Raw genomic sequence first — 19,333 nt, forward strand, 5'->3', positions numbered from 1 at the left:
GTTTATAGGTGAACATAAGGCCACTAAGCTCCTTACTCCAAAAAGGCCAGCGCAATTCCAAATGAGATCTTATTAATAAGTGAGAGAACAAATATGTGTGTCTGCGTATAGAAAAAAAAAAAAAAATAACTCTGCCCTGCATCAAAGGCATTAGAGATCTGTGGGCCATAATAACTGTAACACTGGCCTACTTTCACCAGCCATTAACAGTTGGAAAACGCAAGATTGCTTCATTAGACAGTCACCCCAGCTCACCTTCACTACACTTCTCGGTCCTCTTGCTGTCCTTCTATTCACTCTCAAATTTAATCTGATTAAGGCCATTTATGGTAATTTCTCTGCCAATTTTTTTTGGCTAAGTCTCCCAAGTTTTCGGAGATCCTTGATGACTTTACATTATTTACCTCCCAACCACTTCTTTCTCACACACAGAGTTTGGCACAGATGACATACAAAAAGAACAATTCCTTTGAAAACACACATAAAAATGAAATGCTGTCCATTTTTTAAATGCTGCCCTTTCTCTTGTGTGCAAATAAATGCACACCAGCTTCATGGGACCATGCTGAGTTTGTGAAATGGCGATGATTGTGGGGTGATTTCTCACCCCGATGGACCTCTGCTGCTGTGGACTCCTTCTGAGATCAATCAAGTGGGGAATCTTGTGGCATGGAAGAGATCCAACCAAATCATCACTGTTACTCTGCCTTCATAAATGAAGAGAGTGCTAAACACAGAAGGAAGACACAACACACTGTATTTTCCACTGAGACTAGTTATGTAGTAGCCCAAAGCATCTGCCAAAGCAAAGTACCAAAACTATAAAACACTGCACTGAAATTAGGTCATATGATACGTTTTGGATGCTAGATTCTTTATGGTTGTATCAACTAGTTTCACTATAAATTTCATGCTGGTCGTGAGCTGGTTCTAAGCTGGTCCTTAGCTGCTCAGAACCAGCAAATGACCAGCTTAAACCAGCTCATGGCCAGGCTAGCTATAACCAGCAGTCAAGCTTCAAAACATAAGATAATTCAATTTTAGTCTAATGTGCCTCAGAAACTTCAAGGTGCATTTTGGCAAAGCTCAGTCATGACTGACTGCATGTGGCCTTTCTTAAGGACTGGCCTTTCTCTAGGCATTTATAATGCATTTGCAATTTTTTGTATCCATCTCCTGACTTGTGCCTGTCCACAACTTTATCCCCAAGATCTTTTGACAGTGCCCTGCCACCTATGGTTGATTTGACTGCTTCAGTTGCACTACTATGGACTGAAATTATCCAGAAAAGCTCTTTTCATGCTGAGCTAAACAAAATGCCCACAGCTGATCACAATTCAAAGTCAAATGGCATTTGCTGTGTCCGAAAGCTCTAAAATGCTGCCTTTGGAGGATGCATTCCAATGTAGGAAAGCATCAAGGCACATCTGAATCCAAATTTAGCTTCACTACCTGTCTCATGAGATACCTTCATCTGATCGATTTTTGAAAGTAGCATAGATCTTTCATAAAGATATATCCTTTGCTGCCTTTGATATCCCAAAATCCTGTGCGTTCCATTCTTTGATGGTTGAGCTAAAAATAAAGATGGCGTCTGAAAGTTGCGTTTGGTGGTCAGTTTTTTTGTGAATGTTTATTTCTGACTAACTTTTTACACTTTTGATGTTAGTTCTAGCGAGAAATCAGTAATATAGTAACCATTACACTGCCTCAGAAGCATAGAACCGTTACTTCAGTTTAACTTAAATCTGACAATGCATCTGTAATCTGGCTTGTTAAAAATAACATGTAAAACAGAGTTTGGCTAATGTATGCTTAAGTTGATGGATACGCATTCTGGCTTCCCAGTACATTACAACAACAGCGATGAAAAAACAAAAACATGTACATTGATAGCACACATTGCTATCTGTATTTAAACTAAACTCATTCAAGTCTTGGCAGTTTCAACATTCAAGAGCCAGAAGACACAAATGAGAACTCAAGCATGCAGTGAAAAGATTTGTGTGTGTTCATAAGCACCAAACCACATCTCAGAGAGCATGCAAATATTGAGTTCTCTTTCGAGTTCACACAAAAATTGTCAACATGCACATCTTGGGGAGTTTCCTAGTGGAATGTACAGTACAGTGTACATTATGGATCAATGCATTGTCTTAAAATGTTTATGTTAATCAAACAACAAGAGACAAGGAAATCACTCACTGCTCTTGACTGAATAACTCTTGTAACTTTAATAAGAATTCATTTTTAATTTATACAGTCAAAATTGCAATGTTATTTCACATTTTATTACTTTATTCAATTTATGTACCTAATTTATTTAGTTATACCTACCTAAAAAAAACTAATAAGCACTGTTTATTTTATATGTATCTTTGCTTGGTTATATACTCCTTTTTCCCCTAAACACTGCACATACCGAACCTTACTGAAACTTGAAACTTGGTGACTTTAATACCGTGATACAAACCAAGCCATGAGTAATTACAACTGTTACACCCCTTGTAAACACTAAAGCAGGCTTCAGTTCACACTCAAATGGAGCAATTCTGATTGGCATTCCTGCCAGCTATTGGCTGAGAACTAAGCACTGCATGAGGTGGATGAAGGTGGAGCAGTGTATGAACATGCGTTTGTGCCATCTGGATGTGTGACATATGCACTGCACAACCACTAATAAAGGCTGGGAGGACAGCGACAGATGGTCTGATTGATAGCCCAATGCAACAAACCATTTAAATTCAGATGGCAGCATGTCTGTGTGGGTTAATTTGTGTGCGTATCCTGGGTCCAGTGCCAGCTTATACTCAGCAGCATGGCACAATCACTTATAGAGTATACATGAAAACATGATCGCAGAAAAAGCATAAATCAAACGTGTCACATCCAATTTTAGATTTATATAAGATAGAGATAAAAACATGAATCAATGACACAGAAACCGTTCAGAGATTAGTTTCTAATTTGGTGTTACTGCCCTGAACTAATACTTAAAATATTCCAGGATTCAATATATTTTGATTTCACAATTAAAAACGGACTAGATTTCACCTTGTGGATTTTTGCATTTTGACATTCATAATACTTTCATTTTCACTGAGAGTAAAATGCAAAACCATAGAATAAGAGAGACCCGTAAGTGCCTGCTTGCATGACTTCACGACTGTCACAATATTTTTTTGTAGTCTGACTTGGGAACGTTATGGTCATGTACTGTAATACTATCAGGTTGTTTGGGTTTATTTCTCTTTACTTTGGAGACAAAATTATAACTAAATCAAATGTCTTTCCCCTCAAAAAATGCATTTGTTTTAAACATCATAATAACATAAAAAGTGCCTTCATTAAAAAAAAGGTTAAAAGCTTAGGCCCCGTCCACACAGAGATGCGTTTCGCTGTTATACGCATAAATATTGTATCGCATAGACATTTTGTCCACACGGATCTGGCATTTTGGGAGATTGAAACCGATATTTTTTGAAAACAGGTCCCAGTGTGGAAAAGTCTGCAAATGCCGCCTTTTGTGTGGACAGCGAATCCATATATTTTCAGAACATTGACATCATCAGCCCACGTCTCGCCCCTAGTCATACACCACTTCACTTAACAGAAACAAAAACATGAACAAACAGTGAACGATTGTCTTTTTATTAACTAACATTAATACATGTATTGTTACATGTTTGTTTGCAGTGTTGTGCCAGTTCATACTTAAAAAGAACTAGTTCAAAGTTCAGTTCACATATCTAAAAACGAACTAGTTCACGTTCATTTGTTAAATTCTTTTTAAGATAGGCCACTATCTTACTCAATAGAACCTCTTTACCATCCATTACCAGCTGGAAATCACTGCCACTCCAAAACTAATCAAAACTATTGTACCAATAAACAAGAGACAATTATTATAGCCAGGAGAAAAATAATGTTGAGATAGAGAATATATTTACCCCCTTAAATAATGTGTAATCATGATATGTAGAAATTGGAAAATACAAGGTGCAATCAAGGTTTACTGTATGTTCAGTGAAACTTTTATTTAGCCAGCATGAACCAAATTACCCAGGACTTTCTAAACAACTTCAACGGTCAAAATCATGTCTGACCCGCTCCATGTCTCATATTACGCATCCTATCTTACTCGGTCGTGCTGTTCACTTTTCATAAATCAACATAAATGGAAAAAAAAAATAACATTATAATATTTTAACAAATATGAAACACGCTCTTTTTAATGGCTACAACAGTATAGTATGCCTACATAGCCTACTCTCTATTTGTACAAATTTCTGCACATTAATTTAATGCTGAATTTTGCACACACAAGTTGAAAGGCATTTGTTCAAATCAAGTTCACGGATAATTGTGCGTGCATTTATCAGCCTAATCATTATGATACTAAAATCCTAACAAATAGGCTATGCTATGTACAAAATATCAGATGAGCCCATAATATGAACGGTTAAGCATTTTCCTCCCATAGAAAACCATTATAAGAACGCTTAATGTGGCTTAATGCATATTAGAATGTCCCCTTATTATGTCGAAATAACGAGATATCGATACTAGGGTACTGTGTCCACCGTGGTCTCTTTTTTGATCAGCAGAAACGATTTTTGCTTGTTTGGGATCTGACTGTCCAGCGTATTTGAAAAAGTTAAGCAAACTTTCCTGTCTTTTTGACATTTTTCCCCTGCGTGAAACGATCGAGGCTAACAGCAATCTCAACTAGTACAACAAGCGCGCAAGTCATGTGTCACAAACATTGAACACTACACAAACAGTAATTTTTTTTTTCATTTGGGCAATTAATTTTAGTGACACAGGAGGTGCCGGATCCAATGTCGGAGGTGACGGAACATGTTCCGGCTCAAATTAAGCCCTGGTAAAACCTGACTTTTCAAATGAGCGTGAACGTGAACTGCGCGTTCTGTTAATTCCTGCCAGAGTGAGCGCCTCTCTCGTTCACGTTTATTGTATGAAAAGTGATTCGTTCAGTTCAACGTTCGGCGAAAATATGAACGCCTTCAGTGAACGTCGTTCATTGAACGCGTTCATGCACAACACTGTTTGTTTGTATACCACACGCAAAGTTTAGTCCAAGTCTTTTTAGTGCATCTCTGTGGCAGAATTAAAGCCCCATAAACTGGTCTGGCATGTATACTACATCGTTTTGTGTCGGTTTTGTGGTTTCATGTAGACGCAGATATTTCTTGAGATGAGGGAAAAAAAGAAGATTGGATAGGGAAAGCTCTGGCTTCGTGTGGATAAAAACTTAGTGTGTAAATTGAAGAAAAAAAAAAAAAAAAAAACGGTCATGATTTTTTTTGTTACTTTGTGTGTTTACGGTGTATTCATTTTTTTTACACAACAAAATCTAAACATAACAACCAAACAAATCAGAAATGCAGAAGAATGTGCTGCTTGATATTTGGTTGTTTTTGGCATCAATAAGGCAGTTGTTCAATCAACGCAAATATCTTGGTTTCTCCACATTTACCACTTATATGCCATTTCCAACATTTCAACCTTTGGAATGGAGTGTAAGTCCATATTTGTAAGTCTTGCTTATTTGCAACACCTGGTCATCAAATTTTGTCATTTTTGTCCTTTTTGTTAATGTTAGCACTTGATGAGGATTTGATGCAGAAACCCGCCTTTAAAGATTTATGTCCAGAATGATTGAAACGTTACATGTTATAAAATTAACAGAAATATTAGGATATTTACTTCCACAAGCACAACATGCAGACGAGAAGTTAATATGACTAATTTATAATAATAAAGGGGAAAAAAGAGATTATTGCATATTTGTTTGCAAACTGATTTAAACCTGTTAGCCAGCACCCCCCATCATGGGACTCACAGCTGAAAGTGCTCTACCTAGCTTATAATTGTAACAGTTTCCTACTTCAGTGTGTTACAAACATAATTTGATGGAAAGAAGACACTTTGGGCTTTACTTTTTATCAACCAGATTTGATAACGCTCAAAAATATTAAAGGTTATAGACACTGAAGTGCCTTGAAATTTCTTTTTACCACACTTAAATATTTTTTTATTTGATATACAAATACATGAAATGAATTCTGGAGCAATCTAGAAAAAGTAATGGGTTGAAAGCCACATGTCTCATGAGCAGGGGCGGCTGGCCAATAGAGGGCGCTAGGGCGCCGCCCCCCCATGAGCATATACCATAGACTGCAGTCAAATACATGTAAATACATAAATAAATCATATATAAAATTATCAATATTTGTGTGTTTGAGATAGTAAATGCAGCTAGTATATTTGAAAAATATTATAGAAATTCAAAATGTTTGTTTTTCTACACGTCCCGTCTAGATCTGTACACGTGATCAGCTCTGGGGCGCTGGAGAAAGCGCCCCAGAAAGGCGGGTCTTTGGAGCAGTTTAGCCAATTGCTGATTTTAGATATAAATGTTTGACATAAACTGTAGCCAATCAGCGAGCTAAAATCTAGTCAGCTATGGGCGCTTCGCCTAGCGCCCCAAACTGCGCGCGGCCGCGAGGCGCGAGCAATGGGCGCGAGCCACTACTAAAGTATCGAGTTTATTATGTTTATTTACTGTACATTTTGTGGAACATTTGTTTGAAATCACTCAAAATTGTTGCAGGTAATAGTTGTATTTAATCAGCTAATTAATGACTAAGTATTTTGTTTGAGTTAAATTTCAAATGCAAATAGAAAGTTTGTGCAATATGTTTGTTTTTGTGCAAAATTGCCTCAACCTTTTAATATTGGCATTAAATAATTACTTTTCACAGAGCACTGGTATCCTGGGTGGTTATTAATTATAATAGGATTTTTTTATTTATATAGCCTTTCCAACAAAGTCGCTTTACAATATAGGCCTAGGTTAAGGAATTGAACTAAATAAACCTCAACATCAAAGATAGACATACCAAGGGCAGATATAAATATACAGAGTTCAGTTACAAAAGTTAGGTTAAAGATTCAAGCAAGTAACATAAACATTAATAATAAGGTAAAATTTAAAGATTCTGAGCTAAAGAGTAATATTCAGACAAAAAAAAAAGGTTTTGAAGGAGAAAAGGGTGAATGCTTGACAGACGTCTTGAGCAAAAGCATTCCACAACCTGGGAGCCACAATGCTATAAGACCTGGTGTCCCATGGTTACCAAGGCCAAGCTATTTAAAATAACCGAATATGACAGCCCCACCTAACATAATTTTCACCAGCCGCCACTGCTCATGAGTTTCTATTTCAAATCTGAATAAAATATCATGAAAAATGACACTCCTGCTAATACTTTTCTGAGACTATGTCTAGACCCCCCACCCCTCAAATTTAAGAAAATATATTTCCCAATAGTATTGAAGGCTTCTACAAACTATTTAGTCAGTAAACATACCACTGCATAGTTTTTTTTCAATTATAAAACACTAGACAGAAACTTAGACATCATATAAGTGATTTATTTGAGCACTAGAAAAATACAATAAGAATAATTTGAGTAAGAAAATAATAAGAAAAAAAATTAACTTTGTTTGCCAATTACAGAAATTCCTGAGATTGCTAGAAATTCAGCATTTACACTGAATCACGATGCAAATAAGTGCTGATGTGCCGATGGCCACTTATACAGACGGTAATAACACAAATGTGCCATACAGTAAATAATCCGCGTTCACTTTGATAGCCGTGATCATACAGTAATAGCAAGCTGATTTGGGCTGATTTGCACTCAAACAGATTGTAATCATGCAGATACATTCACATTCAACATAAAACACACTCTCACATATATAAAAACTGTTGAAAAATAAAACAAACAAAGAAAAAGGCGATCGCTAAAAGTTCCGCCTCCATCAGCTGACAGGTGCGTCAGAGCGCGTCACGAGGGAGCGCCAAAATTCAAATAAACTATCTTTCGCCTATCTTTCATTCATTCTTTTTTCCGGTGGATCACCTCATTCGGTTTATGACACTGTACGCTGCAAAACCATGCCGTTTTTTTACTACAAAGACGCAGTTTCTGACCGTGAGTTATTCCATAACGGACACAAACAGCTTGTCGCTGAAGAACTGAAATGTAAACAAAGGAATTATGATCCATATTACAATGTTATTGCTTCGTTGGACTAAACGTGCTTCATGAGATGTCGTTCAGTGGACCCTTACCTTTCTAACTAAACCGGGATTTACAGCTTTGGATGTGATTATGTCTCGTTATTACGACGGATCTGGTATGTACAGCGTTTCTAATGTTCATGTTTTTATGTGTACTGCTTACACAAATGTAGCAAATACAGTCTTTATAAGCTTTCCATTGAAAAACAGCGATCTGTCGTCGATGCTTGAGGCTTAGATCTATATAATGATACATAGATTGTCAAGATTAAATTTGTCCCGTTTAATTGAATCTATTCATAAACACTGATACGTGCGAGTTTAGAGGCTTTCAGGACGAGGGCGTCTTTGTGCTGGCTAACAGGTTTAATATCCTGAAAAAAAAGATACAATGTATTTAATTATTACTATTATTCTATTTATACGATGAAAAGATTTTTGGACACCACTGACTTCCATTGTATGGACAGTACCAGGTGAAACATTAAAACCATCTTTTGTGTTCTACAGCATAAGTCATAAAAGAATGACATGAGAGTGATTAAAGATATGTTAGTCCAGGCATAATGACAATCAACATCCATGTGTCATGCTGGTAAACTTCCTGAACTATACAGCGTGGAAGAATTAAAGCTGACCCTTACTGCAGTGTATGGGAGTTGAGTGGGAGGACTGCAAACACTCCATCTATGAGGATATGACAAGAGAGAGTGCAGTGATGAGGAAACATTTTAGAGCAGCATGGAAGTTACCATGGGATCACAATGTCAGCTCATTCAACTTCGTATCTCTCTCTGGCACAAACAGGAGGCCATCAAAAAGGTGTTTTTGTTCCTCAGTCAAGGTATTTCATTTAAAATGTGACAGATGTGACATTTCATTGGGACATGACAATAAATACTGCAGTAAATAGAAAGATGAGTAAACAATATTCGAACAAAATAATAGTACACCGTTGGTAGTGGCAGGAACGTGACTGCAAAACCGCAGTGTCAAAGCAGATTTTGTGCAAGGTGATTATTTTAAAAGATCGCATCACTGATGGAAGACCTGGATTGCAATAGATTTGTTGATCTATTTGGCTGGTAAGCAATCAAAAGGGAACAAGGTGGAAGCACATGCGGGTTTTGACCCACTGTTCAAAGTAGGGCTGCACGATGTGTCGTTTAAGCAGCGATTTCGCAATGTACGAATCCACGATGTTCACATCGCGGGATGTGCGATGTAGGCTGTCGTAGTTGATCCATTATTCATTAACTGTACAGGCCAGCTGCTCCCCGGCCCTTGACGAATGTGATTCGCGGATTAATTGCACAGCTTAACCATCATAGAGTGTAAGTTTTGACAGGGCAGAGAGAGAGAGCACGCGTGAGAGAGAGCGAGAGACAGAGGGAGAGAGAGAGACAGGGAGAGAGAGAGAGAGAGAGAGAGAGAGACCGTCTTCAAACAACACGAGCGCTGTCTTGCTCTCTCTCCCCCGCGCATATTAATCAATTGACACGATGGTGTCGATGTTTAAATCATTTAAAATGAGAATAAGTGTGCTCACCCCATTTTTGTTTGTAAGAAAAAAATTGATTAGATGTCATTTTTTCCCAATATCGTGCAGCCCTAGCTCAAAGTGCTTAATGATTACTGAGGTCAGTGCTCTTAAAGCATGTGAGGAATACCAACAGACCAGAGGAGATGCTGAAGATGGCAGTGAACACGTCTACTACACTAATAAGTGTCCTCAGAACCCATGGATGTTCTCGGATAATAGTATGCAGAAGCAACATAAATTTGGGAAACATCGACTGTTTAGACAACATTTGGATAATATTGGATAAAAGCGTCTGCTAAATGAATAAATGTTTACAGTGCCCTCCACTATTATTGGCACCCTTGGTAGATATGAGCAAAGGTGGTTGTGAAAATAAATCTGCATTGTTTATCCTTTTGATCTTTTATTAAAAAAAAAAAAAAAAAAAATCACAAAATTCGAACCTATAATTGAAGTAAAACAATTGAAAGTGTGTGTGTGGGGGGGGGGGGGGTCTCATTGTTTTTCTCCAATGCATGTTCACCACAAGTATTGGCACCCTTAGAAATCCTTATGAGTAAAATATATCTGAAGTATTTTCCCATTCATATTTAAATCCATTGTCCAGCCATGACTTATAAATATGAGGAACACAAAGGCCAAATTTCCATAATCATCCATCACATGGAGTAAAACCAAAGAATATAGTTCTGCTGTGCAGAACAAGATTGTTAAGCTTCACAAAATAGAAAGTGGCTGTAAGAAAATAGAAAATCCCCATTTCCACCATCAGGGTAATAATTAATAATAATAATAATAATAATAAATTTTATTTGTAAAGCACTTTACATTTGACACCAAATCTCAAAGTGCTACAGTAGAACATAATTAAAAACAATACAGTATTACAATAAAAACACAACATGTTAAAAGACGGGACTAAAAACAAGCTTTAGCTGTTAAAATAAGCCTGTGTAAAAAGGTGGGTTTTTAGTCCTTTTTTGAATGTGTCCACTGTCTGCGGGGCCCTGAGGTGGTCTGGGAGGGCGTTCCACAGGCAGGGAGCAGCGACTTGAAAGGCCCTGTCGCCCATTTTTTTGAGCCGTGTCCTGGGCATGACCAAACGGTGCTGTTGGCCTGACCGGGTTCTAGTTGATGAATTTGGCGTGAGCAACTCAGTGAGGTAAGTGGGGGCCGCACCGTGCAGACAGTGATGGGTATGAAGGAGGACCTTATATTCTATGCGGGACTGAATGGGGAGCCAGTGCAGCGAACGAAGGATGGGGGTGATGTGCTCATGTTTTCGCACCCTCATCAGGACCCTGGCAGCGCTGTTCTGAACATACTGGAGCTTTTGAAGGCTCCTGCCAGGAATCCCAATGAGGAGTGCATTACAGTAGTCCAGCCTGGAGGAGACAAAAGCATGGACGAGCTTCTCTGCAGCAGAAATGGAGAGGGAGGGGCGCAGTTTGGAAATATTGCGGAGGTGAAAGAATGCAGTTTTGCAGATGGAGGTGACATGACTGTCGAAGGAAAGGTGGGGGTCAAATTTTACCCCTAGGTTAGTAACAGAGGAAGAAAGGGGAGTGGTGTGTCCAAAGAGTGAAACAGTGGTGATTGGAGAGGAGCGGAGTTGATGAACAGTTCCAGTTTGAATGACCTCTGTTTTGGAGCCATTCAGCTGCAGGAAGTTTTGACTCATCCACGCCTCTATCTCCTCCAGGCAGGAGCTAAGGCGGGCAGTCGTGGTAGAGGGGGAGCTAGAGGGAGTGACTTGAAGGTAGAGTTGTGTGTCGTCAGCATAGCAATGGAAATTAACTCCATGCCTGCTGACGACACGACCCAAGGGGAGCATGTAAATGGTGAAGAGGATTGGACCGAGTACGGAGCCCTGGGGGACCCCACAGGTGACAGTGTGGGGTCTGGATTTTACATCACCCAGAGCTACATACTCGGTTCTATCAGTGAGATAGGAGTGAAACCATTTCAGGGCAGTACCAGAAAGACCTGTGTAGTGCTGAAGTCGGTGCAGGAGAATGTGATGGTCTACAGTGTCAAACGCAGCAGAGAGGTCGAGAAAAATGAGGAGGGATGTGGAACCGGAATCAGAAGCCATCAGCAAATCGCTGGTGACTCTGATAAGAGCTGTTTCTGTGCTGTGGGAGGGACGAAAACCAGATTGAAATTTCTCATATAGCCTGTTGGATTTGAGATGATTATGGAGCTGGGTGGAAACAACTTTTTCCAGGAGTTTGGAGATGAATGGGAGATTAGAAATTGGTCTGTAATTCGACAGTGGTGTAGGGTCCATGGTGGGTTTTTTGAGGAGGGGTTTGATGAGAGCAGTTTTGAGGGAGGTGGGAACATAGCCTGTCTCTACGGACATGTTTATTATTTTGGTTATGAGGGAACTGATAGAGTTAGTGTGAGTTTTAAGCAGAGGAGATGGGAGGGGATCAAGGCGGCAAGTGGATGTTTTGGATTTACGAATGATGTTCTCGACCTCCTGCTGCATTGTGGGGGACAGTTGTGATAGGGTTTGAGAGATGGGTGTTGCGGGCAGGTCTAGTGAGGTGCTATTTAGAAGTGGAAATGAGGAGCGAATAATGTCAATTTTTGATGTAAAAAAATCAAGAAACCGGTTGCAATTTATATCAGTTGGACTGTAGAATGAGGAAATCTGTGGTTTGATGATGTGATTTATTGTGGAGAACAGTTTTTTGGAGTTACCTGGGTTGTTGTTTATAAGTGTTGAGTAGTATTCTGACCTAGCCTTGGAGAGTGCTTTGGCATAAGCCCTACGATGTTCCCGGTAGGCCAACTTATGCACCGTCAGGTCAGATGTTTTGCAGGCACGCTCCAGGACACGGCCAGACCTCTTCATCCCTCTCAGCTCGTTTGTAAACCAGGGGGCAGAGCGGGTAAACGTGACTGTCCGGGTTTTTAATGGAGCAAGACAATCCAGAATAGAGGTGAGGCTGGTGTTGTAGTAGTCCATTAAGTCATCAGCTGATGAGTGAGGAGAGGGGGAGAGATGCTGGAGATGTTGACTGAGGGAGGTGGCGTCCAAGTTCTTAATGTTTCTGAAGGTAATATGGCGTTTTGGTTTGGTGGGAGGAACTAATATTGGGACTTCAAATGTAACCGCCAGGTGATCGGAGACACCCACGTCATACACCTGAAGGCCTGAAACTGAGAGGGAGTCTGTAATGACAAGGTCCAGTGTGTGCCCCCTATTGTGTGTGGGGGCATCCACAAGCTGTTGGAGGTTAAGACAATCCAGGGTTTGTTTGAAATTTGAGGCCAGTTTACAGTTATGGGAGTCCACGTGTATGTTGAAATCACCAATAACCAGAATATTTGAGTGAGCTGTGCAGAGGGAGATTAGAAAATCATGAATGTCAGGAATGAAAGTTGGTTGTGGTTTGGGAGGGCGATAGACGAGGGCTATTGTTGCTGAAAAAGCTTTTTTGCAACTAAAAACCAGACTTTCAAATGAGCCAGTACTGGGCACAGACACGGGGGATAATTCAATGTTGCTGCGATGTAAAACAGCTAGGCCCCCACCACGGCCAGTTGTACGAGCCTTATCGAGGTAGTTATACCCGGGTGGGCAGGCCTCATTTAGGGATGAGTATATTCCAGGCTGCTGCCATGTCTCTGTAAGACAGAGAATATCTATCCCCTTATCCAGGATGTGGTCGTATACAAGTCCAGATTTGTTTGACAGGGACTGCACATTTAGCAGTTCAAATGTCATTTGAGCTCTAAAATCCAGTTTATTGACAGGGCGGAGAACCCTGCGATCCACTCCAGGTTTTACAGTGCACCGTTTACACCCAGCACTATCTATGCCAGGAGTAGCGGTACTCTGATGACGCAAACGGTGACGTGTCAGTTGCGCAACGGGACGCGATGCCGACCAGAGGGATGAGATGGAGCTGTGGTCACCGGATTTAAACACAACAAACCGGCGCCTTGATCCCCTATGGATATATCGAGGTCGGTACGGAAGATCCAGTTGCTGCAGGGGAGCTCGGTTGTTGTTATTGAGAGCTCGGAGATGTTGCATCGAGGTGTCGGACCACAACATGATGCGTGATGTGTTAGCGGCTAGCCGATATCCAGGCGAGTACCGGTGAAAGACAACGACACAAGCCAAGGTAATCCACAGCTTCCACAAAGATGGTATTCCACGTGCAGACATCCGCTTGAAGGCAGAGGCGATTGCAGAACCCGAAGTTGGTTCAGGGATTTGAAGCCAAAGAGTGGAGAATACACTGTGACTTTGCCGGTTTCAGCTTAGTAACAGGTATGTGCCAGGTAACACTTCACGTAGCAATCAGTTGGCTACTGAGTGCAAAAAAAAAAAAAAAAAAAAAAAAAAAAAAAATTTTCCGTCAATTGCTGTAGCGATTTCAGTAACTACAGTAAGAATAGTACGGTAGAGCGGATTTGCGCGAATTTGCAGAGAAGCGGCGAACAGCCAGCGCCAGCGTCCTCTCCGCCAAAAAATAAAAGGCCAACAAGGCAAAACAAAACAGAAACAAATCACGAAGACAAGAGCAGACGCAGCCAAGATGCTCTAATTAAGAAGTACCAACCAAATAAAGATGTTACAAATCTGCCTGGAAAAGGACGTGTCTCTATATTGTCCTAATGCACAGTGAGGAGTAGAGTTTGAGTGGCTAAAGACTCTCCAAGGATCACAGCTGGAGAATTGCAGAGATAAGGTGAGACCTGGGGTAAGAAACACTAAAAAAAAAAAAAAACAGCCCCTACATCACCACATGTTGTTAAGGAGGGTTTCTAGAAAAATTCTCCTAGCTCATCCAAAAACAAACTCCAGCATATTCAGTTGTCAGACACGACTGGAACTTCAAATGGCACTGGCTTCTATGCTCAGATGAAACAAAAAAATAACCTTTTGAGCAGTAGACCCACCAGATGGGTTTAGTACAAACAGTGATAAAAAGTACAACAAGCTTCTTCCCAGGTCCTTTACATCACAAATCCAGATAAATCCCGTCCCCGGGAACACGCAACAAAGGGAGCGAGGCCATGCTGTGCTGCTTTAGTTTAGAGAAGAGGAAGAGAAAACTAGGGGTGTACAGAAAAATCTGTTCATATTATGGCTGGTAATTTAACACGTTAATTAGATTAATTAATTATGGAGAAAAATAACGTGTTAAAATTATTAACGCATTTAACACACTTGCCCCGCCCCAGACCTGTGTGGATCATCTGCTATTTCATACAGCCGATTGATGACTAATATGAGGCAGTTGCAACAACTTATTGCGTGATGGAGCTTAGAAAATGTCTAATGTCTGGGCTAATAACGAGATAAGCGATTATAATTGGCTAAGGCAGAGTCATATGTTTCATGGTAGCCAATCAGAGCCAGTGTTTTACACACATGGAGGCACACGCACCAGCTGCGCCAAACACACAAACACACACACACGCAACAGCTACACAGAGATTCGCAGCAGCAGCAGAAATGGCGAATTAGGAGCAATCTGATGAAAAGTTTGCACTTTCAAGGTGGATATATAAGCACTACTTCAAATTCATTGTGGTCAAAGGCAAGAACATGCATGTAATGTGTACATGTAATGTGTGACACACGCATCTACAAAGCTAGTGGCCAAAAACACTTTCCTTAGAAAGATAATACTTGAAGTGCAGGATAAAACTCTTGCTGTCTGTTGACGTGCAATAAATATCGAAAGTTATGTACGAACACCTGTCTGTTCTACTCATTTCAACTGACTTATTATTATTATATTATAATTATTATCAAAATTATTTGACATATAGCAACTTTTTCTTTTTTTTTTACAGTAACACAAATAGTTACTTTCCCTGGTAACGAGTTACTTTTATTATAGAGTAATTCAGTTACTAACTCAGTTACTTTTTGGAACAAGTAGTGAGTAACTATAACTAATTACTTTTTTAAAGTAATGTTCCCAACAGTGTGCAAATGTGATACTCATCTTATACAACAGTTTCTTAAGAAGTTAATATTGTGTTATTTTATACACAATGTTGTCTGTTTTGATCAATTTTGCCAACCAAAGTATAAAGACAAAGCAGAACTGTTTATCTCTGAGCAACCCACAGCGGCATTTAATTTCTTAATCCACGTTTTGAATGAATTTGGTGAACCATTGGCGTATTGAACTGTGGCCACAGGAAAATGATACAAAGGACCAACAAATATGAGTGAGGTTCGTATTTTTATTCCTTATAATTGGTTAGGAGTTTCTATTTAGTTTCATTTAAGTATTTGGGACAGAAAACCCAGAACAAATCAAAATACAATGTCAAAAATATCCTTGGATTACACATCAAATTGTTCACCCCAAAATAAAGATAATATAACAACTTGTCATCTCTTCTTGTGTGTAATAATAAACAACAATGTTAAAATAAAACACCAGCAACAATAATACGGTAGTGGCACTCTATAAAGAAAACATAACATCTTAAAACTGCACAGACATTTAGACTACAGTAACACTCACTTAATACACCTGAAATGACATAGTGCATATATTACTCACTTTTCCTTGTGTTTCTGATATTACACAGTAATATAACACTTCTTCCACATGAACAGGCCTCGTCTATACATGCGGTGCGGTAGCTCAGCCAACCAGCGTACTCCTGATCTATCTCACTGCTTCCCTAAACAGAACAGAACTTAAGTCAGCTAATATCTGTGAAACTGCTGCTGGACTTATAGAGGCAAAGTCCAGGACCGACCTTGGCTCATGGTGCAAATTTGAATGCTGTCCAGCATTTGGCCTCCTACTAAGACTGCGTGGTGCAGCAACAGGATGAGTTAACACACTAGTAGCTGCATCCAGCCTTTCCTCAGTCTCCAAGGCTTCGGCAGGCTCTGCTAAAACATCGGCATGGGCAGAATCAACCAATTCTCTGCTGAGTAATACCTTGGGTTCATGCTCTTAACCCTGTTGGCCAAAAGGCTAGGTACTAAGATCTTTTACTACAGGTGCATGAGGTCTCTCCTCCCTTAAAACCACACCCTCTTCTGAATCCTCAGACTCCTCTTCACTAAGGGGCTCGGACTTCTCCTCTCGTGCTTTCCGCACTCTCCTAGGGGCAGGAGTAGGATGATTCACACAAGGCCTGATGTCAATTCTGTTAACTCTCTTTGCAGGCCCTCTTTCCAACGGCTCCACTGTGTATGTGTTGTCCAAGATCCCTACTACCTTGTATATGATTGGCCCCCAGGCATCCTATATTTTTTGTTCCTCAGGTACACCAGTGCCCGATCTCAATCTTCGGGCAATATACTCGATCCTTGTCTAATGAAATGTGCTCAGCAGCCTTTTGTTCAGAATATTCCCTTGCCCTGGCATGTGCATCATTCAGACGCCTTTGGTGGACCAACAGCCAGTCGTGTTTATGGTTTACAGCTTGCTCTTGACCAAGCAGGGAATCCACTGGCAGATAAGGATCAACTCCAAACAACAAATAATATGGAGAATAGCCAGTAGTCGTATGGGGTGTCACATTATATGCGTAAACCAGCTCCGGTAGGTATTCGGGCCATCTGTGTTTCTTTTCAGGTGGCAGCGTTTTCAACAGGTCATGTAGCGTCCTGTTGAACTGCTCACACTGAGCATTGCCAGTGGGGTGGTATGGGGTGGTGCAGCTCTTTTTCACCCCATAAAGCTTACAAAGTTCAGCCACCACCTCACTCTCGAAATTACGTCCCTGATCGGAATGCAGACGTGTTGGAATACCATACTTCATGAACCACTCCCTAAGCAACACCTTGGCAGTGGTGTCTGCTTTTTGATCTCGGGTCGGGAAGGCCTGAGTGAAATTTGTAAAGATATCGGTGATTACAAGAACATTTTCCCGACCGTCAGACGCGGGTTCCAGGACAGTGAAGTCCACAGCGATTACCTCAAGAGGTCTAGAAGCCAGGAATGATTTCATAGGAGGGTGGACCTTTGGCTGCAGCAGCTTAGCCATCACACATTGCTGACAATCTTTTATCCACTCTTCCACATCATTGTGCTATCCAAAAGCACCTGCGCCTCAACAAGTGGAGGGTACGCTCGACACCTTGGTGCCCCATAGAGTTGTGCACATACTCCAAGACAGGCTTCTTCAAGCTGAGAGGTAACAATAGCTGATAAGATTCCCCATATCTGACATCCTCAAAGACACGGTACAGTAGACCTTGGCGCTCCCTGATGCTGTTCCAGTGCTTCAACATTGACTGAACAGGTTTTGCCAGAGCTTTTAGCTCCTTCCCATGGGGCCTTCTCTTTTGATCCCAAAACTTTCTGAATCCACTAATTACAAAATCTTGCTGCTGGAAGCCAATTAATTCATCAGCTGTATAGCCTGGAAATGTTGGAGTATTTCCCTGACCCCATCCATTGCCAGCATCCAGGGAGTTTGACACTACAGCTCCCATATGCCTCACTTTACAGCTGTATGTCCCAGCAGCTACAAGTGCAGGGTCAAGTTCTATACCCCGGTGAATCCAACCACAGATGGCCACACATCCATCATACTCCGCATCCTCCGAAACCAGCTCAGGCTCCCCTGTGAACGGCTGTCTAGATAGTGTGTCAGCTACTGTGTTTCGATACCCCGGACGATACTGAACATCGAAATCAAAGACGGACAACTGCGAAAGCCACCTTTGTTCAATTGCTCCAAACTTTGCTGTTTTCAAGTGGCACAGAGGATTATTGTCAGTTATCACAGTAAATTTGGACCCCAACAAATACCCTCGAAACTTCGAGAAAGGAGCTCAAGTTTCATGCTGCTGTAATTTCTATCATTTCTCTCCGCATCTCTCAGCCGTCTACTTGCAAAAGCAATGGCACGTTTTACATGTCCCTGTTGCTCATATAAAACAGCACCCAGTCCGTGACTGCTTCCATCTGTCTCCACGATAAAGGGTTTTGAATAGTCCGCCACCCCTAAGACAGGCGCACTAGTAAGCTTATCTATGAGTGTGTCAAAGGCGGTTTGACATTTTTCAGTCCACAGACTCCCTAAAAGGACATTAGTTCTGCTGGAGCTTTCAGGGGTCAGGCATGAATTCACCAGGTCACCTGATGATAGCCGCTTGCTAAATCAATTGTCGAGAAGTAACACGCACCCCGCAGAGCCTCAAAGCTCTCATCTATTTGAGGTAAGGGAAAGGCATCTTTTTTGGTCTTCTGATTAAATTTGCGGTAATCTACACATAGCCTGATACTGCCGTCTGCTTTACGTAGCAGCACAATTGGGGATGTGTAGGCACTATTACTTTCCTGTATGACTCCTTTCCTTACCAATCGTGAGATGTGATCCTTCACTTCTCTATACTGGTTAGGAGGAACTCGACGATAAGGCAGTGTGATAGGCTCATCATCAGTTAAGTGAATTTCATGTGTGATTTTGTCTGTGTAGCCTAGGTCCTCATCCTCTAGCGCAAAAACATCAATGTACTTCTTCAACAATGACCTAAGCTGAGCTTGCTCATACTCACTTCCTCCTACATCAATCTTATCCAAGATTTCCTGCACACGGTCTCTGCTTTGCCCATCCTTAATATTTAAAGTCACCTGTTCAAGTTCTGCTGAAATCCGCTGAAACCTTACTTCACACTGATGTGAGCTGTCCACACATTCCACCTTTGACAGGATACC

General features: G+C 40.7%; 1 protein-coding gene and 1 long non-coding RNA gene across 2 annotated transcripts in view; both read right to left on the reverse strand.

Moving 5' to 3' along the window:
* Window positions 1-19,333, reverse strand: part of LOC132105619 (immunoglobulin superfamily DCC subclass member 4-like) — an 83,040-nt gene that overhangs the window by 42,929 nt on the left and 20,778 nt on the right. The gene's annotated exons all lie outside the window — the stretch shown is intronic.
* LOC132097355 (uncharacterized) lies at window positions 15,865-16,283 on the reverse strand. Its single transcript, XR_009422724.1, has 2 exons — window positions 16,211-16,283; window positions 15,865-16,111 (listed from the first exon to the last, which is right to left on the reverse strand). It is a non-coding gene; the product is annotated as an uncharacterized LOC132097355 (long non-coding RNA).

Source organism: Carassius carassius, chromosome 2 (genome assembly GCF_963082965.1).
Source record: "Carassius carassius chromosome 2, fCarCar2.1, whole genome shotgun sequence".
Taxonomy (NCBI): domain Eukaryota; kingdom Metazoa; phylum Chordata; class Actinopteri; order Cypriniformes; family Cyprinidae; genus Carassius; species Carassius carassius.